The sequence below is a fragment of the Amphiura filiformis genome, chromosome 19 (assembly GCF_039555335.1).
Source record: "Amphiura filiformis chromosome 19, Afil_fr2py, whole genome shotgun sequence".
NCBI lineage: Eukaryota > Metazoa > Echinodermata > Ophiuroidea > Amphilepidida > Amphiuridae > Amphiura > Amphiura filiformis.
The window spans coordinates 17644389-17670860 of record NC_092646.1 but is presented as its reverse complement, the minus strand read 5'-3'; the positions used below and the strand labels follow the sequence as shown (position 1 = coordinate 17670860).

At 38.0% G+C, this 26472-nt stretch overlaps 1 protein-coding gene and 1 pseudogene across 1 annotated transcript in view; one reads left to right on the top strand and one right to left on the bottom strand.

Moving 5' to 3' along the window:
- LOC140140418 (RING finger protein 17-like) overlaps nucleotides 1-26472 on the bottom strand; it is a 316068-nt gene that overhangs the window by 271281 nt on the left and 18315 nt on the right. The gene's annotated exons all lie outside the window — the stretch shown is intronic.
- LOC140141012 (microfibril-associated glycoprotein 4 pseudogene) lies at nucleotides 5243-9657 on the top strand (annotated as a pseudogene).

Genomic DNA, 26472 nt, shown 5'->3' with positions numbered 1-26472 from the left:
CTATACAGCTAAAATATTAATTTTGCTCTAATTTGCTCTTATGTCATTATAAGGAAGCACCTTTGACAAAACTCAGGATGCGTACAATGAACTTAGTCTTTGCACCAGTCTTTAAGGGCAATTGTTCTAGCATGCTAAAAATACTATAAAATCAATATTGTTGGTCCTCCTCCCCCTCAAAATCAACAGAATCCATGAATTTTTAACTTTAATGGACAGTTAGGTCAAATTACAGAATTAGGATTGAGCTATGTTTCATCTGGCAATTCAAAACATTTTCGGAATCTGGTAGTATAGAGTACCGAAGTGATGACGTCACAAAAAACTTTTTTTGCATTTCAGCATTTTCATGATCATATTTCAGTAGCATGATGAAAAACATCCACAGTCCAAATTTGGTGGGAATGGGATCATGAGGGCCCGAGATATGGCCACATGAATACCTAATTAGCCCCATTGAAATCAGTGTAAATTGGCACTGGTTTCAATGGGGCAATTAGGTATTCAGGCGGCCATATCTCGGCCCTCATGGTCCGATTCCCACCAAATTTGGACTATGGTGTTTTTCATCATGCCCTACTGAAATATGGTCATCAAAAATGCTGAAATGCAAAAAGAAAATTTTATGACGTCACACTTCGGGTACTTATATATTATTACATGTTTGTCAACATGAATGGTTCAAACTGACAGTTACATGAGGTATATACGGGGTACCAAATCGGTTCCTTTGACCATGGTCATATGTTTGCTGGATAAATGTTTATGAAGCTAGGGGTGGGTTAGGTTTTAGGGTTAGGGTTTAGGGTTAGGAGTTAGCTAGAAATCTTCTGAGCGTAAGAGACTTATTTCAGTCTCTTACACACTATCGCATTTGCGATCCTATACTTTTAGATTGGAATGACCATGGTCATAGGAACCAACTTGGTCCCAAAATATAACGGGTTATGTTGCACTATATAACAGGAAATTTCCCGCAAATTTAAAACCCACTAAAATGTTTTTCACTGTTTAATGTGCAGCTACTTGAAGTTGCAATTAAGAAAAACCACAAAATAAGTGTTAAAATTTACCCCAACTAAAATACTAGTAACCAGGTTATAAATACAGTAACCACAATCATCCGTGCATAGTCATGTATAATAAAACTCAAAGGCCTTTCATTTTGATAAAAATCCTAAATTTAGGATACAGGCACTTTTGATATGATGATTAGATTAGATTCACTAGTATCCTTTTCACCTGCTTATACTCTTACATCCTTTAATAGCTAAATGTCATCACTTTAATCTGTCTATACTGAACTAGGGCACTGACTGTAAAACCTGGCTGGTTATCATTATGTCTCCTCAAATCAGTGGCATAGGTAGATTTTTAAAATTAGGGGGGGGCATAGGTCATGATTCTTCAAAAATGCTCAAAAATGTTCAGTTTGCTTTGCATGCCATAATCAGGCGAGACTGAAATTGTTGACACCAATTTTTTTCGCCAGGGCACACAATAATCTAAAAAAAAGGGGGGGGTGGGGGAAACAAAAATATGCCAACAGTTTGATTTTCTTTTATTATTAACTACTGGTACTTTTTACCGTATTGCTATTGCCTACTGCAGTTCCCCTGATTATGTGCAATTCCAGCATAATTAGGCAAGACTGAATTGTTGACCCCAATTTTTTTCGTCAGGGCACACAAGTATCTAAAAAGTGTGTGTGGGGAGGGGGGGGGGGGGCAACAAAAATGTGTCAATAGTTTGATTTTCTTTTATTTTTAACTACTTTTTCCCATATTGCTATTGCCTATTGCAGCCAAATTCAACCAGTTTCCCCTGATTATGTGCATTTCCAGCTAACTGGGTGCATTTCCTCCGACTGACTTAAGGGAGGGTCCATGTCAATTTTCTCCCAACTAGGTCCATTTCCCCAACTAGGTCCATTTCCCCCAGCTAGGTGCATTTCCCCAAACTGGTGCTTACCTAATAAAGTAGTATTCCATCAAACAGGGCACAGAGTGATGGCAGCTTGCATAGCTTTACACTAAGAAAGTTCAAGGTTTCTCTAAAACTCACGAGCTATGTGAAATCAGTTGTGCCGCATGACCCTTCGCAACAAACCAACTCCATTTTGGGCCTTTTTTGGCAGCGAAGCGGAAAAAGGAGATCTAAGAACACAACAAAAACAAAATTCTGCATTTCGCATAGCCTTTTTTTATTCAATAAAAAGCACATAGCCTTTTTTGCAATGTTTGAGAGACACACCTTTTTTGGCCATGCCTACTGCTTGCAAGTGTCTACTTCCAAATTCCATAATGCCTGATTGGACTGCTCTTATTCAGTTTACTTGAATTGTAAGTAAACATTGGATTTCGTAATGGCCAGGCTAGTTTCTGGTGTCTTTGCAGATAATTGATCAGTTGTGACAGACCTCTCGTTTTCAGTTTTCCACAATGACTTTCAGTCCTTGGGCTTGATCTTCCACTCAAGTTTTCTGAAAATTTAAGCCGCTACTGAGCCACTGGCAGAAACGTAGCTGCTGTATCTGCTGCCACAATGACAAAACACATGCAGAATGTCAGACTATAGCCTGGCCCATGGGCGTCAATCCGGGGAGGGGGGATGCCCATTTTTTTGTTCTTTTCAGCCACTTTTTGACAATTCAGGCAGATTCAAGCCGGATTGGCGCTAATGGCATGGACTGTAATGGAGTTGAATGACACAACAAACTAATGATCTGTAATGTATTGTGCAATCAACCTGTGGGCCATTTTGCATTCATAATCATAAATAGTCTTTTACACACTGCTTTGTTCAACTTTGTAAAAATGTAGTAGATACATGTACTTGATAAATGAAAACAGCTGATTTTCATTTCACTGCTTTTACACAGCTCTTTTTGAAACCAACAGTTATGTAATATGAATAATATGATGAATCAATTAAAATGAACAGTGACCTTATATTTACAAGCCGACGACGAATGTCGGCTTGTTCTGTCTTCTTCCAATTCTTTCTTCTTTCTTCTGGCAACCAATCAAAATGCTCTAGCTCCGCCAGGCATTGACAGATTTCAACCATACTTAAGCCAAATGACCACCGGACTAGGCCAAACCTTACATTTGACTTTGACCTGACTGTGACCTTTAACCTTGACCTTATGACCAAAAATGAAAAAAAAAAAAAAAATGCTACTCCTTCCACAAATTACATGCAATGATCATGTGACTCATGCATATGAATCAACATGTAGCAGTGCTTAAAACCTATCAAAAAGAATTGAGGTCAAAGGTCATTAAGGGGTCATTTCCGGTAAAAGTCTGAAAAATTTGTAAAAAATATTCAAAAAATCACTGTCTTTGCAAATTATATAGCAGAGAGTCGCCATTAACACACATGCATCGCTACTAGCCAGGGTCTTTAGGATGCCTACAGTTTTGGGGTAAAAGGTCATTAAGGGGTTACTTCCGGTCAAAAACTAAAATTATCAAAAATGAAAAAAAAAAATTATCTCTTAATGTAAACAGACCAGAGTAATATAACCATCATACCTGAATCAGTGCTACCTGATGTATGCATGGTATTTTTTATTTTAAGGGGTCAAAAGGTCATTAAGGGGTCACTTCCTGTTTTTAGCTAAATAACTTTAAGAATTTTATCTCAACAACTAAACATAGCAGAATTTTTTAATTAAAATTGGAACAATGCATTTTTAAAGTGTACGTAAGGTTTTTTTTCCATTGAAGTCAAAGGTCATTAAGGGGTCAAAAGGTCAATCGAAAATTAAAACAAATAAAATCCATGTATAAGCTCCGATTAAGCTGAAATTCACCAGGAATCTTTCTTATGACATCCTAAGCACAATGCAAGAGCAGTTGACCCCATCCGTGACCCAAGGGTCAAGTTATAGGGGTCAAAGGTCAAATTTCGAAATTGGTCCAATCGAGCTGAAATTCAACAGGAATTATTCTTACGACATTCTAAACATGTTAAAAATATAATAATATTTATGACCCCAAAGGTCAAAGTTTAGGGGTCAAAGGTCAACTGCGGCGGCTTGTACTCAGAGTCTGTTGACTCTAGTTTTCTACTTACTCTGTGTCTGATCCATCTGTGCAATTTTGTTACCCTCAACTTTAGATGTTGAAATTCTACCGTATTCAACCTAAAAAGCAGCCACCACCTAATTTTCCAAGTGACAACTTGTCTCTAACCCTAACACCTACTAGACCATACAAAACCATACAGCATACTGCAAGACCATCCGATTGCATAATCATGCCAAACTACATATAGGCACAAAACTGGTGGCCGTGCAATCCAAAATTTTTATTTATTTGCCAAAAACGCAATTACTAATATTCAACAGTGGACCTAAGCGCCGTCCACATTAAATAATTATTAGTAACCTCCATGTGTGCCGTGTTGTACGCCAAACAAACTGCGTGCCCAGGCTGCCGTATTTGGATTGTACGCTACCGTATTTGCACAGATTGTGATTCGTACTTCTGTTATTGGTCATCCTGTTTTAACCTGTTCGATTTCTGGAAAGGCAAAATGTAAAAATTTTTACAAACAAAGTTTTTCCTAAATCACAAAATATAGTGGGTCAGTACCACCTTAAGTCACATCCTAGTCAACAGGAAACACGACCCAATAACTGAAACATTACACTAACTTCCACAACTTGAAAAAAGTTTTTGGAGCTAGTTTTGTATGGTTTCTACCATCAGGGCCAACGCATACAAAAAGTTGACAGCATCATCAGGTTATATTTGCCTATCACATTGAACAATGTACTGAAAAGTGACAGTGCACCACAGGAACCAATTGAATAAAAGTCAACCCAATCTATCAGGAAGTCATATCGTCTGCTCATATCTAAATCATGAAAATTATCCACCAAAACAGAAGTGGCAAAGTCGGCAATTTGTCCTTTTTGAGGTACTGATCAGGTTGTATTCTCCTAAAAACAAGATTTATGCTAATAAATTTGGCAAGTTCTTATTGTTTGTTAGCGATTTAAGGTGTAATAAATAAGTTTGAAAATCCTTTGTTTTCTATTGTTTGCTGAGAGTTTGAATTGACTTTATCTTAAAAGTAGTTTTTATGACTTCGCAGCACATTTGAAGTGGAGGCGATTAGTCGGTAACCTTATACCAATACACTGGTTTTATGCACTTTTCATAAAAAGAAAACAGGTTTAATTTACAGCATCGCAAAAAAAAAAACCAGTGATTTGGTAGCCCAATTAAGTGATTTTGGAAGATTTTAGAAGCAACTTTTGACAATTTCCTGTCCCATTGAAACCACTGGTTAAAAAATAATTGGGTGACTCTTTAACATTGGCTCCAACAACTTCCGGTATATTCTTGTCCAATAGAAACCAATGGATAAGAGAACAATTTGGTGACTTTTCAATTAATTGACCCTTGATTCGGACTGAATTTTTTTGGCAACCTTGCTGGATCATAACAATGTGTGCTAATCAAATGCAGTAGACTTTATACCACTGTATAACAGAGCAATCAAAACACAATCAAACTTTGTGTTAGCATAGATCTTCATTTCTATGGTCATCTTTTGTTCTTCATTAGATATTTTATGTCGTCTGCATAACGTAACACCTGTATCATCAATACCAGTATAGCTGTATACAGTTGGGTAAGCATACCACCACTGAGACTGTGATGAGTAACACTGGAATTGTATACCTATTATGTACAACTTGTTGAACCATCATGTCTATCTATGCTCTGATCTTTGCAACTCTTCTGGTGCTATCTGTCAATGTATGTAACACTACTGCTACATGCCAGGGGACACAATGCACTATAGCAGATCTAGAATCAATGGAAGCCACATCTTACGCCAACATACTGCGGAATCTGACGGCTGCTCTTGTTAATAGCTTACAAGATGGGATTAAGATTCAAATGATTCCTAACAACCAAAGTTGCCTCTCTCCTCCGACAAAACAACTTGTACAAGCTCAAGATGTTGCACAGGATTGTAATGATATTGCCAGTCAAGGTCACAATACCAGCGGTATATACAAGATACAACCAAAGGTGTTTCCAGTCTCCCCAACAGATGAAGAAATTGAGCCATTTCGTGTATACTGCGATATGGAGACCGACGGAGGAGGGTGGACTGATTTCCTGCGACGCTCCAATGGGTTGGTCGACTTCAATCGAAATTGGGAGGATTATAAAAGCGGATTTGGATATTTGACATCCAGTACTGGCTAGGGCTGGAAAGACTGCATCGTATGACTCTGACGGGTAATTACTGAACTCCGTGTAGACTTGGAGGATTTTCAAGGAAATCGTGTTTATGCCCATTATGATAGTTTTCAACTTGGTGATGAGAGGTCATATTACAAGCTTTTTATTGGTTCATTTGAAGGCACAGCAGGGGACTCGCTAACCTCCCATCACGACAGGCCATTTTCTGCTAGGAATCAAGATAACGATGAACACTCATCAAGTTGTGCTGAAATGTTCAAGGGTGGCTGGTGGTATGGATCGTGTTATTCAAGTAACCTTTTAGGTTTGTACTTAAGATCATCCCAGGATAATGATGAATCGATGAATTGGTCAAACTGGAAAAACAAGCACGAAGCACTTAAAACAGCTGAAATGAAAATTCGCCGTGTTGCTTAAAGGAGTATTTTGTGATCCTAGCATCCACTTTTTATGACATTTTTCAATAGATATCCATGAAAAAACTTATTCCCAAAATTTAAGTTGATTCTGATTTTGCGCTTGTGAGTTTTGCATGATTATATGTATTACACTGCTCCATAGGCCACTGTTGTAATTTCGTTCTGGTATACCAGAACGAAATTCAAATTTGACGATATTTTTGCTAAACGAATTAATCTGCAAGAAATTTTTTGTACATAAACATTATGTAGCCAGAGGTTTCCAGTGGTATAAAAATCTCAACTTTTTTTGAGAAAAGTGGGGGATGAGGCTGTGGATCACGAAATGCCCTTTTAAGAAACAAAATCCACATATCCCACCAATTATCAAAAGAATAAAGACAGTGAAGTTGTTGCAAATAATGATGCTAATTAAGGTGATGTTTCAATTTAGAACACTGAAAAGATAAGTATTGGGAACACCAAAAATTAAAATCCATTTTTGTGAGAGTGAGTGCTTTGAGTGATTAACACTGCAGTCACTGTCACTAAGAATGTACCATATATTTATGGGGTGTGTGATACAATTGGATCATGGATTTTTTAATAAAAAAATGTTATGACAGCTCGTTATCTCAAGATACTACGTCCAAATTTTTTAGTACAGGGCACTATGGGTTTGGGATTTTATATTTCTATATTAGTGGAACCAATGTTTTTGTTTATTATTTCAAATATTGCTTGTTAGTGAATTAAGGAATAATAAATAAGTTTGAGAATCCTTTGTTTTCTATTGTTTGCTGAGAGTTTCAGTTGACTTTAAAAGTAGTTTTTCCGACTTCAAAGCCCATATTTGAAGTGGAGGCGATCTATAACAGTAATATTGTTACATGTACCTTATAACAATGCACTGGTTTCATGCACATTTCATACGAACAAAATATGTTTAATTAAGGTCTCTACTATTTCACTGGTTCTTATCAATGTGTGCTAACCAAATGCAGTAGACTTTAAACCATTCTTTATCACAGCAAATCAAAACAAACTTTGTGTTGGCATATATCATTTCTGTGGTCATCTTTTGTTCTTCACTAGATATTTTATGTCGTCTGCATAACGTAACACCTGTATTATCAATACCAGTATAAAAGGTGCATTCAGTTGGATAACATACGACCACTGACTGATTAAGACTGTACATGTACAACCTGTTGTACATACCATCATGTCTATCTATTCTCTGATCTTTGCTACTCTTCTTGTCTTATTTGTCAATGTATGCAACACTACTGCTACATGCCAGGGGACACAATGCACTATAGCAGATCTAGAATCAATGGAAGCCACATCTTACGCTAACATACTGCAGAATCTGACGACTGCTCTTGTTAATAGCTTACAAGATGGGCTTAAGATTCAAATGGTTCCTAACAACCAAAGTTGCCTCTCTCCTACGACAAAACAACATGTAAAAGCTGAAGAAGTTGCACAGGACTGTAATGATATTGCCATTCAAGGTCACAATACCAGCGGTATATACAAGATACAACCAGAAGTGTTTCCAGTCTCCCCAACAGATGAAGAAATTGAGCCATTTCATGTATACTGCGATATGGACGCCAACGGAGGAGGGTGGACCGTTTTCCTGCGACGCTTCAATGGGTTGGTCGACTTCTACCGGAATTGGGAGGATTATAAAAACGGATTTGGCTATTTGACAGCTGAGTACTGGCTAGGGCTGGAAAGACTGCATCGCATGACTTTGACGGGTAATTACGAACTCCGTGTAGACTTGGAGGATTTTGAAGGAAACCATGTTTATGCCCATTATAATAGTTTTCAACTTGGTGATGAGAGGTCATATTATAAGCTTCTCATTGGTTCTTTTGAAGGTACAGCGGGGGACTCGCTAACATACCATCACAATATGCCATTTACTACTAGGGATCAAGATAACGATGAATCCTCATCAAATTGCGCTGAAACATACAAGAGTGGCTGGTGGTACAAAGAGTGCTACTGGAGCAATCTAAATGGTTTGTACGTAAGTTCACCCCAGGTCACAGATCAATCAATGAACTGGCATGGCTGGAAAAACAGACATGAAGCCCTCAAAACGTCGGAAATGAAAATTCGCCGTGTTGTGTAAGAACCAAAAAAATCCCACCAATTATTAAAATAATAATTAATAGTCAATTAATGTAAATATATGCGATGGTGTAATTTAGATCACTGAAAAAAACAGGCATATGGCATTGGCCATGATGACTTCAGAATTAAAATCTGCTTTGTGGGAGCAAGGGAACAAATAAGTATGTGAATGATTGAGTGCTTGAGTGATTTCTCCACAGCGACACATAGAATTTTTTTAGAATTTCTACTTTTTTCACCATTTAGTCTGGTGCCCAAGCCAAAAACTTGAAGTAGCATCCGCACAGTGTTTTATGGTGTTTTCTATAACTCAGAGACCTACTGGTTCAGAATCTAGCATGTGCCACCATGGCACCCTTAGGCATTTTGACATAAATGAACCCAAAATGACCCCATAGGGTTATATACAGAGGTAACAAATCGAAAGTGTTCAAATATCACTTCAAAGTATACCAAATTGTTTGTCTATTTTTTTCTCAAAATAACATATGGTTCAGAAGTTATGTGGCTTAACAGGTCAAGGGTCAATTTACAGTTTGTAAAGGGTCAGCAATTATGATGAATTACAGAGACAAAGATTGGATAAGTCAATAGGATCAAATGGCAACTTATGGTATTTGAACTTTGTTATATCTAAGTAACTTTACATTGTAGATAGTACAGAATATATGTAACACGACCTGGTCCATGGGGGCCAAAGGAGGCATATTTGAATCTGAGATAAAGGTAAAATTATGGAGTACCGTATTCTTATTCAATGAGTGCGTCTTGTAAAGACTTCACGTAATTTGATTGGTTTTCTGGTGTATAATATCTCACAATAGTTGATAGTGATATTAGTCAGGCGCGCTCCTCAATGATCGCGCGATAATGCGTTCAGCGTAATACACGTCGCGAGAACTAAGAACGCGATTAATGCCTAGATGTTCGTGATGGTTTCGTTCATTTAAAACAACAGGGATGTCCTCACAAAAGTAACTTTATTTTTTCTGAAAAAGGCAGTTTTTCATAAAAATTACATTAAAACTGAATAAGAATGAGAATAGAAGATAGGATTTTGTCTTTTGCCTATCCCATATCGTGTCATAATGGATGGGCTGGCCAATATTTTTATCGTAGTGGATACGGCTGCGCGGCATCCACTACTCAAAATATTGGCCAGCCCATCCATTATGACACGATATCGATAGGCAAAAGACAAAATCTATCATTTATTCTCTAAAAAGACAATAAAATATATAAGAAAATAGACATCAACAAACTTCATTACTTTAGAACCAAGTATGCTAGACCTTTGGGATTTTCAGTAAATGATAGCCTATTGTATATGTAATAATTATAGTAACTCAATTTTCAAAAATGCCTCCTTTGACCCCCATGGACCAGATTATATCACATATTGTACGTATGTATATAGATAGTACAGACTACTCTATACACATTACGACACTCAGGAAATAATGAATGGTGAACCAAAATGGGTTTTCTTTGCAATGTGAGGTCAGGATTTGAGTTATTGTTGTTTGGAGGCTACTGAATTGATGCGACTAAATTAAGGTGAACCAGGACTCACTTTTCCTCCAAACTGACTCCTGGTGGAAAAGCTCTTATTTTTACAGTTGATTGTACATACACAGCACAACCATGTGAGCTCACCAGACTGTAACACATGAGATTGTGTATATATATACTGCTGAATAATTGTGACATAAGAAATGTTGGTATCCTATTTCAGAACACTTCCTTTTCACTAACTGCTGAAAGGAAATACTCTTGAAATACAAACAAACAGTAATTAAGCATTTTGGCAGGAAAACTGCTTCGTTACTCTTATAAGAAGCTTAAATAGCACTTTCAACCAGGAAGCCACAGTGATGATATGCTTGCATCAAAACTAAACTTGAACCTTGTATTTTCCTATTTATAGGTTTAACAGCAAACATTAACATATGATGTATGTTCGGTCACAACCTAATTTGCACAGTATCTTTTGTGGGACCTGAGAGCACATCAGACACATCAAATTGCATTCTGAATACGGGGAATGTCCTTCTGATATCAAATAATTTTGAAATTTGCTATATATATATATAATACAACAAGTATTATTTTTCAGGTGACTAATTTTGGAATTAAAAGTGCTCAAACCCATTACAGGTGAGCGTAGAAACAAATTCAAAGCATAAACCTCTGGAAAAGGCAACCGTTGCCTTTCCCAGAGGTCTATGCTTTGAATTTGTTTATATATATAATACATGTTTTATGGCAAATAATAAATTTATATTTTATATTTTTGATATTTAACAATCCTCAAAGTAAACTTTACAATCTAATGATACATACTTAAAGTATATGCAGCTGGGATAAAAAGCCGTCCATCGTATGGAAATTTTGACCTTATGTATTGAAGATATACATTTTTCTCCCAAAACAACTGTAAACATTTTTTCAGCATATCACATAAGGTTAACTTTTAAGCTACATATCAACCAGTAACTAAACCATATTTGATCCATTTATCACAGTAAAATTTGAATTCAAACTATTATGATTCTGCAAAATCCAAATTAAAAAATTCCCATATGGTTCTACAATAGTAACAGAGACCTGAATGAAACCTACAAACTGGACTTTCACTTTGCATATACATGTATATTCCACCATCAGGAAATGTGAAAGTTATTAGGATATTCAACTTATTATGAACACGCCCTAAAATATGACATATCAAGTTATAAAATAAATGGGGAAAGTATACACACTATAGCAGATAGGAAATCTATGTTTGCTGCAATCCAATTAAATAATAAAAACACAAATTCCCAATTTCAATGTTTGAAAAAATTATATTACAGTTTGAAATCAATTTTGTTTCCTTATATGGAGAGGTTAAGGGTCATCTGGGTGTCATGTAGACTACATTGTAGTACAAATTTCATTTGAACACAGCTTCCATCAGTGTGACGATTAATTCAATCCAACCAAGCCAACTCACATGTGATTGGTTAGTATTTTCATTTCAGTATACAAAGTTCGACATTCAACATGTTGTATTTTGTACAGTCAGGTTTGGTACAGTTGTTGGCACCCGTGTTCATTTCTACTATAGTTTAAGGGCAGAGTAATGGGAGAGAACATGGACCTTTTCGAGTTTCATTATTTCTGAATTGTATGTCCAAAGTATATAAAACTATACATTTTTGGAAAGGAAATGAGTCAAGGAATCCCATGGTGACGTCAGATTTGTTCAAAAATCTCAAGTTTTTGAAAAAATCACAAAAAATCACTTTTTTACCCCAATTTTTTTGTGACAACTTAGAAAAAAATCCGTTCGGAGTAAAAAAAATTCAGTTAGCTTTTCATGAAGAAGAGACATGAACTTAGGGAAGGTTTTTTTATTTTTTTGAAATTTGTCTCTTTTTTGAAATATTGAAAAAACATGTGAAAAAAGCCATTTTGTCACTCTATTAAGCTAAAAATTGCACATAATGGTGTATATTTTTGTTTAAAACAAATATTTTGAAAAAATGAAAAACCTTCCCTAGACTTTGATGTACTCTAAAGGATAGTCCAAAAGTTTACCCTTTGCTTGCACATTTTTCGAAAGTTATCTTGTCACAAAAATCGTGCAATATTGTCAAAAGTGAACTCAAGAAATCGACGTTTTAGTAAAAAATGTCAAAATTATGCACAAAACGTCCTTAAATTTTAAAAGCGGTAAGACTGTCACACTTGTAAAAGCTGTATCTGGTGCATGGTCTAAATATGCATCTTTTTGCACCAATGAATCTATAATGTCTGCTTTCAGTGCGCCAAAATTCAAAATAATAAAAAAATCTAAGTGGCATTTTGACTGCAAATTTTTGTTTTGTTTACGCCACATTTGCTGGCGTTAACAACATACCGAATGCGCCTTGATTGCGTTTGACATACATGCAAGAGAGTTGCGCACGTCACTTGACGCTGAATCATGGCCAGTAATCACAATATTTCGCATTCGCAAGCATTTCTGACTCATTATTTCCCGCCAATTTACTAAGCTGTCTTGAGCCATGTGACTTTTTAGAGTTGAAAAGAGTGAAATAAATCAAGCAAAAATACGAATAAATATTAGCAAGTTGTATTTTATCAGTTTCAAGTGAAAGAATACATCTTAGTGTTGATAAATATCAAAAATCTCAAATTCGGTCGTGGACTGAATGTGTCTTCCATTACTCTGGCCTTAAACTGTCTCTCTCTCTCTGTATCAAGTGATGCTGTGGAGCACTGCTGTGGTCTTCACAAGAGTATGCTATCTTCCTAGCACAATGGGGATTAGTTTAAACACCTTACTTTCAAACATTTCACATATAACTGGATACCTTCTCCGAACTAGAAAATAGAGCCATGATTTTTCTGTTTTTTAATGGCCATATATGTATTTTGTTGTGTATTTTAATTCCATTAAAAACTACACTTTCTGTGTTTTTGGTTTTGTAATTGAAAATCAAATTTTTCTAAACGTGTATTTTGTTGTGTATTTTAATAATTTGGCTGGATAAGAATACAATCTAACAGTATGCTATGTCCAAAATATTTGTTGCAATACAGTACCTGACGCGTGTAAGTGACCAAAACACGCGTGCCCCGCGAATTTTTCCACGCAAAACTCCCGCGTGGGAATTACTGATCGCGGTTGAATGCGTGTTGTAATCCGTCTGGGAGGCATGATGTCGGTCGAGGAGATACAACTCGGCAAATTACCCGTGGTCTTCCGTGTGATCTCGTGGTGTATCGTGTTGAAGCTTGTTGTGAATTCTTGTCTCAAAATCAATATCGTTGTGTTTGTTCTGTTAAGTGCATGTACTCAAAACCAAACAAGATGACGATTAACGTAATTGTTGTGTAATTAATGTAATTATGGTCAACTCAACCAGGGATAGACAGACTCAACGAAACCTCTAGTAGGGGAAGGTGGGGCATAACGGACCCCCGGGGCAAAACGGACCCACGAGAAAAATAGGCATTGGCAATACTGTCGTCTATGCAAATTATATCGAGGAACACAAGTATGGCCACCCAGATTTACAACAAAAATTTGATCTGAAACAATCTGCTGACATCCGAGCAAGATCGAGTCAAAAATTTACAACCTGTCTGACGTAAGATATGCAGATGTTTAATGTACTGAAATTTTACTTCATTAATATCGGATTCTTAAATAATTGTGTTTATGTAAACACTAAGGTACTAGCTTTGAGCTGTATGTACTGCGTGGGCTATATGCTACAATGTATTATGCATGCAACCTATTCCTAAAAAATCGGGTATGGGGCAAAACGGAACCCATAGTGTGGGGCATAACGGAACAGGGTTCCGTTTTGCCCCGGGCGTTTTGCCCCACAGATGGGTTCCGTTTTGCCCCAATTGTACATAAATACGTCTTCACTCAAGGAAATGTAGGCGTTATCTAGGGGCCTACTCGAGCATGGTAAACACTTGGCTGAAACATAGACATATTAAACTAGGCCTACAGATAGAATTAATGATTAAAAGTTAACTTACTCCACAGAGATGGGTAGGCCTACTTAATATTTCTTTCTAATCAAATATTGGTCATACATATTATAGGCCTACTAGGTCTATAAGAAGTTAACCACTCACTCCACAGAGACGTAGGCCCACTTAATATTGTAACTGAATATAGCAGACTTGTAGTACCCGTACCCGTACTCGTACCCGTACCCGTACTCGGGTCCCAATTTCCGTACCCGTACCCGTACTCGTACCCGTGGCTTCGGACCCGGACCCGTACCCGTACTCATGCCGTAGGTGGACTTCGCACCCGTACCCGTACCCGTACTCATGCCCTATCTCCGCTCCATCCTGGGACCCGCACCCGCACCCGTACTCATGGCCTGCGACCCGTACCCGTACTCATGGTCAGGGACTGCATTACCCTGCACTCCACGGGCACGGGTACCATACAGTACATGGTTTATACACAAATGCAGGAATGTGAGAATAGAATACTCCCAGATGCATGTTAACTCCACTCATGAATCCCACTGTGACTCCTCTGATCATAAATTCATAATTAAAACACAAATAGGTTACATGATGGATGGGGTTGGGTGGGGAGTAAATGGAAAGCTATAGCAAGTGCCCTTAAATTTATTTTAGCCTGGTCCAGGGCCCTGAAAAATATCAATCCAACCCTGTGCACACTGCCACCCATGACATGTATGCTACATGTACATGTCTCATTCACACAATGACTGATCAATACAGAAAAGACCTAGCAAACTGGAAAAACATTTCAAGATTTTTTTTTGTGTGGTGAATTTCAAGTTTTATGTTAAAATATCATTTGATATTCCCCATTCAAATACACTCCACTACTTGTATGCTGCCCACATGTAGAACTAATGATAATGTGACTGGTGCTGGGGACTGGAGTGAGATTTTCTGCCAGCCACATGAGCTCACAGTGTACATGTACTTCTTCTGCCAGGCTTGGGCTAGTGCATCTGAGACAAATGAATAGAGAGGTCCTTACCATACAGAAGTTTGGGATTTGATAAGAGATTTAAAGGAGTTTTAAAATATTGATAAAACATGAATATAATTATCCAGATGTGCATAATTAATGATAATAATTATAATGATTGAGCTAATGGATAATCTGATAGATGTGTATTGTGTAGATGTGCATGAATGTACTTGGAAAATTCACATTAGTTTAATTCCAATTGATGTTTTAAGATAAATAATTTTTCCACATTGTACATGGATTGATTGGACTGGAATCGGACTGGGGTCGACTTGAGCCCAAGTCCTTTTTTTTTTACAGAGCTGAGCCTTTTAATGTTCAATTCCGAGCTGAGTCGGAGTCCAGCAAAAAGTGGACTTGAGTCCGAGTCCAGACTCAAACGATACATCACTGCTAAATATACTAAAGTATGTTGAAATTAGTATTGCACATCTGGTTGTCCATACAAAGACATAGTTTTTTCGCTTGCATCCCAAACTATGCCACATTTAGGCTAGATTTACCATGACACCAATATTTAATCTCTTTTTGTACTTGTTTTATTAATTTGTTTATACTGACACTCATACCCATAATTATGGGTATGTCTAATAACTCATACCCTATAATTGGACCCATAAGTCCAAATTTCCATACCTGTACCCATGGCCCGCACCAGTAGCCATACTGGGACCCGATACCCTGCCCTGTACTCGAGTCCCAATTTATGTACCCGCACCTGATACTCGTACCCGTGGCTTCGGACCCGGACCCGTACCCGTACTCATACCCTATCTTGACTTTGGACCCGCACTGCACCCGTACTCATGGACTGGGACCCGTACTGCCGTACCCGTACTCCATGACCTGGGACCCATTACCGCACCCGTACCCATGGCTTGGGACCCGTACCCGTACCCGTACTCATGGTCCGGGACCCGTACCCGTACTCATGGCGGGTCCCAATACTACAAGTCTGGAATATAGGCCTACATATAACTAGGCCTAGGGCCTACCGATGGAACTACTGATATAAGTTTACACCCAGGGTGCCGTTTTGCCCCATAGGGGTTCCGTTTTGCCCCGATAGTGGGGCAAAACGGATTTATTTTTTTGAAAATATTTCTTCATTTTTATAAAAAACTGTAAGATTCAAGTTATATTGGTTAATGGTATATTAAAGTTAAATACAATCTTCAACTGAACATATAATTTTTACAGTCATATTACTTATGGTGACGTCACAGAGCATCCTTGAAGTTACGTGTTCCGTTATGCCCCACCTTCCCCTACACTGGGACTGAACGACTGCTTGCCCTTTGTGTTTACACTCACTTACAGTTACAGGGATACAGACATGGAATAATTGATAGGAAGAGGCACTCCCTAATTAGCATGAGGCCGCATTCTTATTTAAATTAGCCATTGTGTTAGAAATTCATATTCATGTTTACCAGTAGCACTTTACACCACCAGGTAGGGTAAGCCATGAATAATTTAGTGTTGTAAAGTCAAATAAGCTTCATTCTTTCCAGTCTTGAACAAAATAGTAGGCGGAGGCGGAATCGATCTCGGTACCTCTCGGTTGAATGGCACAGCGCACGACCACTACGCCAAGTAACTATCTGCTGTGAGACGTGTGATTTTAATCCTTGATATTGCTCAATGGAATAAATCGCATGAAATTAAATCAATAATAAAAGAAGCAGAGTTTTATTTTGGGCTCAAATTGGAGACAGCTCTACTAGAGAAAAGGGAAAATATTTGTCTTTGCTCTAAAGAAAATATTTAAGTTAGAAAATAATCAAATAAATTTAAATAAATATTTTGAAACAGAATGTTATGCCTCTATTGGAAAAATATATATTACAATAACTTGTGTGTACTATAATTCATTATTTATTTATTATTAATTACTTACTTACTTACTTACTTACTTACTTACTTACTTACTTACTTACTTAATTAATTAATTTATTATTTAATCACTAACATTTATACTCACTTCATCACTCACTCACTTAAAATTAATCTCATTCTGATGACAAAACAACCCAATTAATTATATCATGAACAATATTATTTAAATTATTAAAATTTTGTAAATTTGACCAAATATTTTTATAATTGTCCCAGAAAGATTAATTTGATTGTAGGTGCATGCAGTAGAAAATAGTCTAAAGACAATATATATGCAAAGTTTAAGGCCTTTTATGGTGGGTATACTTTTGGAGCTACATTTTATTTCAGGTCGAAATATGGTGAAAAAATGAAATGTGTAAAAAACGCGTTTGAAAATTAAAAAAACGTTGTTTTTAAATTTTTTTATCCGATTTGCATAACTTTTGAAAGTTTGTTTAATGTATTATCAAAAGTGCATTATGTTAATGTGTCTAATAATGAAAAACACATTGATATAATGATGATTTTTTGATTTCTCTTGACACCTGTCTCACTTTAATTTCAAAATGGCAATTTATTGCTCGCATTTATTTCAGAAAAATTAATTCATCCACCAATGCCAAGAAATCTACCGTCACCACTGTCTATTTTACCATAATGACAGATTCAGTAATCATCCATCTTACAAAATAATATTGTGTGAAATAATATATGGTCAGTAAATCAATCAACCAATCAACTCCCTCCTCTCAATTACTCTTGCATTCATTCATTTACCTGTTATACCTTCACTCTTTATTCCAACAATCAATCATCAATCAATCAATCAATCAATCAATCAATCAATCAATCAATTCATCAATCAATCAACCCATACATCAACATATCAATCAGTCAATCTGTCAGTCATTTAGTCTCACGTCATCACAAGTCATAAAATTAAAATTGATCGACAACTTGATTGGTCGATCAGTTCATTGTTTCATTGTTTGATGGTTTGATAAGTCTATTGATCGAAATTGACTATTATATAATTATTAATATTGTTATTGTTTGATTGATTGATAACTTGAAGAATTGATGTATCAATTAATTCGTTGAGCCGTTGCAAGTGAGTACGTGAAATGTTTAAGAGCTGAGTTACTTCAATAGGCCTAAATTAAATAAATAAATAAACAAGCAAATAAATAAATGAATAAATAAATAAATAAATAAATAAATAAATAAATAAATAAATAAATTAATAATTAATTAATTAATTAATTAATTTATTTATTAAGTAATTAATTTATTAATTTATTAATTTATTAATTTATTAATTTATTAAGTAATTAATTCATACATTCATTCATTAATTAACTAATTAATTATTAGATGAATAAATAAAAGTTGTGCAAGCAAAATCAATGCAATAGATGTCCCATCTATCTGTATATTTGTTTTGTTTTCATAAAATTGCTGTAGGCCTATTTCTCTTTTGAAATCATTAGGGGCTGTGCAATAGTTATGATCCCTGGGGAGGGTAAAATGGGGGGGGGGGGGCAAGAATTTTTTTTGGCGGGCCGCAAGGGGGGCCAAGCAATTTTTGGCCAGCCGAGGGGGGGGAAAGCGATTTTTGGCACACATCCATGGGGTGCGTTTTAAATAAAACGCTCTAAAAAGGCTTCAAAAACAGTACGGAAACGCTTTAATATGCAAATTTTCCTGTTTCGCACTAGGCCAACATAATAAGCCATACCGCATGATAGCCGCAAATCATTGGCATGTGCAAGAGGGGGGGCTAAGAATTTTGGCGGACCGAGAGGGGGTGCAAGCGATTTTGGCAGGCTGAGAGGGGGAACGATATTTGGCGGGCCATTCGGAAATTTTACCCCGGTAACGTACTGTTATCCTAAGCCTTTTTAGAGCATTTTATTTAATAGGCGTAGGCCTATGAATAGGGCCTATGTGCAAAAAAAACCCCTTCCCCCCCGGCTCAGAATTATTACACAGCCCTTGATAATCTCCGGGGATAATCTCCAAAATCATTCAATCATTCTTTTGATAGACCTAAACTCTTCTAGTAGGCCATAGATTTTAAATACTATGAGTAGGCCTATACGTATTCAGCAAGTGACATGTACAAGTGCTATAAACGCCGTGCATCAGTGTGTCACTTCATTAATATTACTAACCGGCTCACACGCTGTAGTGTATAAATCAAAATTCAAAACACTCGGGTGATTACATAATCAGTGGCCTCAGCTCAATTGAGGGCGTTTCAATTTATTACGTGATTTGGGAAATGCACAAGATCAAATAGAACGGCGAGTAATGATTATTTTCTTGTTTTTAAAAACAAACTGCTTAGGGCGGTAATACAACGTGTACTTCCGATAACTATAGATTGAATGATATTTATCATCACACGCGGAAACAAAAACAAACGAGGTCAGTGGAGGTCAGTGGTCTCAGCTCTCAGAGGGGGCGCACTTTCAAGCTTGGTACTCGCATTGAACAGACAAAGTTCGCAAACTGAATGGCGGCTTTATTTGTCAACCGTAATTAACATAATCAAGGGGTCGAACATGCTAATATCCATAACCGATCGATAACTGGACTCATTTTCTACCAAGCAAACCAGCGGGATTTGTCATAGGTTTGCGTGCGTAATAGAATAACCGTGAATTTAGTGTCACCCCCGTGATACAGATACACACACCGCACGCGGCGGGCCGAAAATACCCCAAAACTCGGCATTTTAAAATCGCTCCTATTTATTTCAAATTTAAAGTATAGCTCTAAAATTGACTAAAACCCTCACCATAGATGAAATAAACAACCAATCATCATAAAAGTGTATTTTAACTTTTTTTTTTTGCGTTGACGGCCTTTCAAAGTCAAGCTTGCTTTACGCAAGTTCAGCTCCCCTGACACCGTGCATAGCCAGGGCAGGGTGCTCGCGACGCCCCAGATATTTCACGTGGAATGCACAATGCATGTTTTGATCTTGAAAACCCCTCGTCAAAAATAAATGGTACGCGGGCAATTATCCAATTTTGTTTTTAAACCACAAGTGTTCCCCTTTTCGACATAATACTGAAATAAATTATATTATAAGCCAGATCAGGCATAGTGGAAAAAATGGGCAATACAGGGACCCCGGACAGGGACTCGTGGAAACATCGACACTACCCAGTCCAGCCGCGAAACCCCGGCCAGCTGATGAGCTATAGCGAGCCTAGATAGCGGCCCGATGCTGGCCAGGTAGCCAAACTCTTCAGGTCGTTAGATAGGCCTATATTTTCGCCCTGGGTTTTCGCCGTGTGGAATATCCACTCAGTCGTTGCACTCTAGGAATGCTAAAATTAAATAAAAATGAAAGTAGTTTCTTAAAAGGTCCAATTGATGATTCGATCCTTGAAGGTTGAACAAGTAATTTGTATATTCGATTGACACATCGTGTAGGTCTTCCCGCTTTAAAAATCAACAAGAAGTTCAACTTGAAACATCAAGGGAATCAAGTTGAAGGTAAATGTATTTTGATATATGCATACTTCATGTGCAAGATATTATCACAAGACTTGTACATTTTATAGGCCTATCTTGCACATTTCTTACCTGATTTATATTGCCTGTATTGCTTTAAATCATTTCAAGACATAATTTTTGTACATTTCAGCAGTGTTTTTCGTACTTTTGGCACATTTTAGGGTTCCCACTACATTTTTTTTTACAAGCGTCCGATGACGCGTGACTGCATTTTCTTGTCAGATACTTGTCATGCTTGTTCTCCATCTCATCATGACAACACATGCGCACCGATGGTATAGGGTCATTAATTTATTTTTTCCATTTTGCATAGACCCTAGAGTGAATGTTGCATCGTATTTTCATTTTTAAACGTAGGCGAGTCATAGTTTTATCTTTGGTATTATATATATCCTGTCCAAAAATGGATGGATGGACCATGCATGGACGCTCAGTGATCCCTTGCGCAATCCATGGACATTGCCCTGCACTGCAGCTCGCCTGCCTGATGCCTACCATGAGCCGAAAGTCCGGGCCGAAAGTCCCGAAACACCATCTCTCTCAACCTCACTCGAAGCCTATCGGAGATATCTGTGAAAATCAGGGTGAAGGCAGCCTTTCGGGCTGATATTGTTTCAAAGAGTTCGCATCTCTAATATTCTGGCTGACCACACTAGAAAATTCAATTCAATGAACACAGCCTTGACATAGATCCCGCATGGAATCCCAGTTCACTATCATTCACAGGGTTCAGCCGGTACATCATCGGATTTAACATCCATCGCAAAAATGGCTTGGAATTTTAAATATGCCCCGGGAACCAGTACACCAGGCCTCACTTGCAGTACATGTACAATTTATTATTTAGCACACCATGACATGGCAACAGCTGCTTTTCTCTGGAATATTGCCAACAAGCCCATACCATTGGTACATTACCATATGCATCGAGTTGTAACCATGGTAACGCCGGGCGGTGGTCTTTGTGGTCCATGTCCATACCATTGGTACATGTATGTACCATGCATGGAGTTGTAACCATGGTAACGCCGGGCGGTGGTCTTTGTGGTCCATGTCCATACCATTGGTACACGTATGTACCATGCATGGAGTTGTAACCATGGTAACGCCGGGCGGTGGTCTTTGTGGTGATGTGGTCGATGTCTGGTATATCATGGGTATACATTACAACCCGGGACGTTCAACCAATCACAGTGTGGGAACCGAGTTCATATCACTATTATCAGGGGCTGTGCAATAATTATGAGCCGGGGAGGGGGTGGGGGATAAGAATTTTTCGGATTCACTTTACTTCCAAGAATTTTTCCCCATTAGAAATCTATGCCACCATAGGCGTAGATCCCGGGGTGGGATATGTCCTCCCAATATTTTGCCATGGGGATGGTCCATACATCCTCCCAGTGGCGTCGCGTCATAGGGGCACGTGTCCTCCCCCCCCCCAATTGATTGAAATTATTCCACAGTTTTGCACCATATTTTTACGGGTATTTTCACCAGTTTAGCTTTAATAGGGCACAATTTTTCATTTGTACCATAAACTTATTCTGTTGCCAAAAGGTGCCTGATTCACTATACTTTTTTCCAACCCCACCCCCCCCATGTAAAAAACAAATCTATGCCACTGCATGTTACTATACCATGGAAGTACTAGCCTTCCATGTTTCCTTCCTTCCATCTTCCCTGGTGCTTTATACTAATGACGGGGGAGGGGGAGGCAGGCGCCCGGCGCGTTGTTTCCCAACAATAATGCTGGCCAATATTTTTAAATATTAAAATATCTAGTTGTACTACACAGTGGTGTGTAGCCAGTTTATCGGAACGGACGGAGGGGGAATGGCCACAGACTTGCTATATTTTTTGCCGACAGAACCCGATTTTTTTTGGGGGGGCAGAGCTCAAGAATCTAAAAAAAAAAGGGGGGAGATTGGGGTGCAGAGGAAACTTTTCCAACAATTTTTTCGCCGCACGTTTATGGGGCTGGCATTTTCATCGGAAGGGCGGGGGGGGGGGTCCAAATTTATAAAAAGTCGGCGCCAATAAAATTGCGACCCCTATTTGACAACAAATATTTTATGACCTCCCCCCCCACCCCCTAAACATGCTTAAAACACTATCTATTGTCACCTTGTGACTCCCTATACATTTTGGCCATCAACAATTTATGACTCCCCCCCCCTTTTTTTTTTCAAAAGTTAATATGAGCCCCAGTATATGGGACCTACCCTCTTCCGAAGAAAATGCCAGCCCCTATATACCAATATCTGTTTCCCCTCCCTCTTGCTGCTCCCCCTCCCAATTCCCGATACCGTCACTGCGGCATGCGGATAAACATTTTGATATTGAATTTTAAAAAGTCAATATCAAAACTATGTTTACACGCACACCTGTGTTGTCGCCGTTCCGTCTGGTTACCATGGTTACATGCACATGGTCCCCAACCGCTCCCCATTAATTATGATCATGATGATAGGTAATCAACGGGTCAAGTATGTTATTTACATCAGGGATGTGAGTCTACTCTCACATCCCTGGTACCATGCATCGAGTTGTAACCATGGTAACGCCGGGCGGTGGTCTTTGTGGTCAATGTGTACAGCCGTTCGGGACAACCCTGTGAGAAGCGAGTTCACATAAGGGACTGTGCAATAATAATGAGCCCGGGGAGGGGGAAGAATTTCATTGGCCAGCCGGAAGAAGAAGGGGAAACCCGGTGGGGCGATTTTTGGCAAGCCGGGGGTTGACACACATTCGTGGGCGCCTTTTAAATAAAATAAAATGCTCTAAAAAGTTGGGGTTTTTTTTGCAAATTGGGATCCCGACATTTTTGGCATGTTTAAGGAGGGGAAAAGATTTGTTGGCAGGCGAGGGGGCATTTTGAAAACTTTTACCCCGGCTCAAAATTATTGCACAGCCCTCATCATTTTTATTTCATTAAAACGTGTTACACGATTCATATACTGCGCCCTAATTGGTCAGATTGTTATTGGGGTATCAGATTTATGATATTAATGACGGGGGTAGACTACCCGTAGTCCACTTGCCCATTGTGCATACTCTGGGTATTGTATTTAAGCTTAAAACTCTGATTTAATTAATGTGTGCACAATTGATAGATTTTCACATCTGATCAGTCACCCTACTCCCTCTGTTTGTTAGCTTCCCAAGTGGACTACTGACATTGCCTTGCGGTTAAGATTTCGGGGTTCGCTATCAATAAACTGGTAGATTGAGCGAGCCGTTATAATTATGCAAGATAATGTTGCATTCAATTACTTTTATTGTCACTAATCGTCTGATATTTTTAACTCTTTATGACCATTTTACTATTGAATACTTTAATTTTAATAAACATCAGTATAATTTTGAGTTCAACGAAATGGGTTCATCATGACTAATAATAACATATTTTTAATAAAATTCGACTATGGCATAGTCTAGGGGGGGTTGAGGCAGTCACGTTGTCACAGTTTCCCAACAATATTGCTGGCTAATAATATGTAATGTCTAGTTAATTTGTCTACTACACAGTGGCGTAGCAAGGTTTTCGGGACAGAGGGGGGGGGGGCACAACTTGTAATTTGGTAACGGAAGTTGTGAATTGTTGACCCCGATTTTTATTCCAGAGCGCTCAAGAAGATTGAGTATCAAATTGCTTTGAAAAAAGGGAAACTATCTCAACACTTCCGTAAATGGAGTGTTGATTTTTGATTTCACTTTTTGGTTGTAAATGTACTGTTTATAAATCACCTTTTACATGCTCTTCCTGTACATGTACATGTAATTTAAGTAGGCCCACTTTTGTGGTGGCAGGTAAATCTTGTATGTTCGCATGGTTCAATCTGATATGTTTGGTCACAGAACTTTTGTGTATGTTTGATGTCAATTTGTGGTTTGATTGATGTTTAATGATTTATGTATACTTGTTCTAATTTTTTCCAATCATGTGTTTGTGATTTGCTTTTTTCAATAAAAACACAATGACAAAAAAAAGACTTGCGTGTTTACTTCTCTGAGATCATAACAGAATAATATGAGGCTACAGAGGAAATGACAGGTTCTTCAATACAATGTCAACATCAAGAAATTATTTAGTTTGAAAGTTCTCTGTGATATAAGACATGCACATGCGGCGTGTTTATGAATAGCAAAAGTACAAGGCTAATTAGAAGATAAATTACAACATGGTTCTTCGTTAAAATGTCAAAATTATAAAGGAAATTTTACAACATGTCAACATGGTAATAATTCATCTTTGTTGAAAGTTCACTGTGATATAATACACACGTAGTCCTGCCCCTCCCCCCTAAAAAGTGACGGCAGGGTTCGCCACTGTTAACATCCGCCGATACAACTAGTACCCTTTGATGGTGCCCGTCGATAGAAGGAATTTCCTACAAGAAACCACATTGATTTGTGCTTTCGTATTCTCTAAACCTGGTAAAAGCGGTAAAATGGCAGCATTAGCTAGCTGTGCCAATGAGTAGATTTGTTTGGCACGCAGCTACCAGGTCCTAGCATGTTTTTAGAATGTGAAATGACCAAATATGGGATTGAGTTGGTCAGAAACCCATAAACAGACCTCATCATGGGGGGATGATGGTATGGTCTACATGTATCATCCCTTTTCATAATATCAAGAGGGGGGTTATGTCCGACCCCCCCCCCCCATTTGCTAGTAAAGAACACGGGGTAAAGACCTTATTTGCGTGCGTTATCCAGAGGTCAAAATGGCCCAGTCTGCATGGAACAAACTCTTGTTATCTCCATTCAACAGCTTGTCATCGAAATTCCTATAAGACTTGCGTGTTTACTTCTCTGAGATCATAACAGAATAATATGAGGCTACAGAGGAAATGACAGGTTCTTCAATACAATGTCAACATCAAGAAATTATTTAGTTTGAAAGTTCTCTGTGATATAAGACATGCACATGCGCGTATTTATGAATAGCAAAAGTACAAGGCTAATTAGAAGATAAATTACAACATGGTTCTTCGTTAAAATGTCAAAATTATAAAGGAAATTTTACAACATGTCAACATGGTAATAATTCATCTTTGTTGAAAGTTCACTGTGATATAATACACACGTAGTCCTGCCCTCCCCTAAAAAGTGACGGCAGGGTTCGCCACTGTTAACATCCGCCGATACAACTAGTACCCTTTGATGGTGCCCCGTCGATAGAAGGAATTTCCTACAAGAAACCACATTGATTTGCGTGCTTTCGTATTCTCTAAACCTGGTAAAAGCGGTAAAATGGCAGCATTAGCTAGCTGTGCCAATGAGTAGATTTGTTTGGCACGCAGCTACCAGGTCCTAGCATGTTTTTTAGAGTAACGAAATGACCAAATATGGGATTGAGTTGGTCAGAAACCCATAAACAGACCTCATCATGGGATGGGGGGGGGGGGATGATGGTATGGTCTACATGTATCATCCCTTTTCAAAATATCAAGAGGGGGTTATGTCCGACCCCCCCATTGCTAGTAAAGAACACGGGGTAAAGACCTTATGTGCGTGCGTTATCCAGAGGTCAAAATGGCCCAGTCTGGGACAAACTCTTGTTATCTCCATTCAACAGCTTGTCATCAAAATTCCTATAAGACTTGCGTGTTTACTTCTCTGAGATCATAACAGAATAATATATGGCTACAGAGGAAATGACAGGTTCTTCAATACAATGTCAACATCAAGAAATTATTTAGTTTGAAAGTTCTCTGTGATATAAGACATGCACATGCGC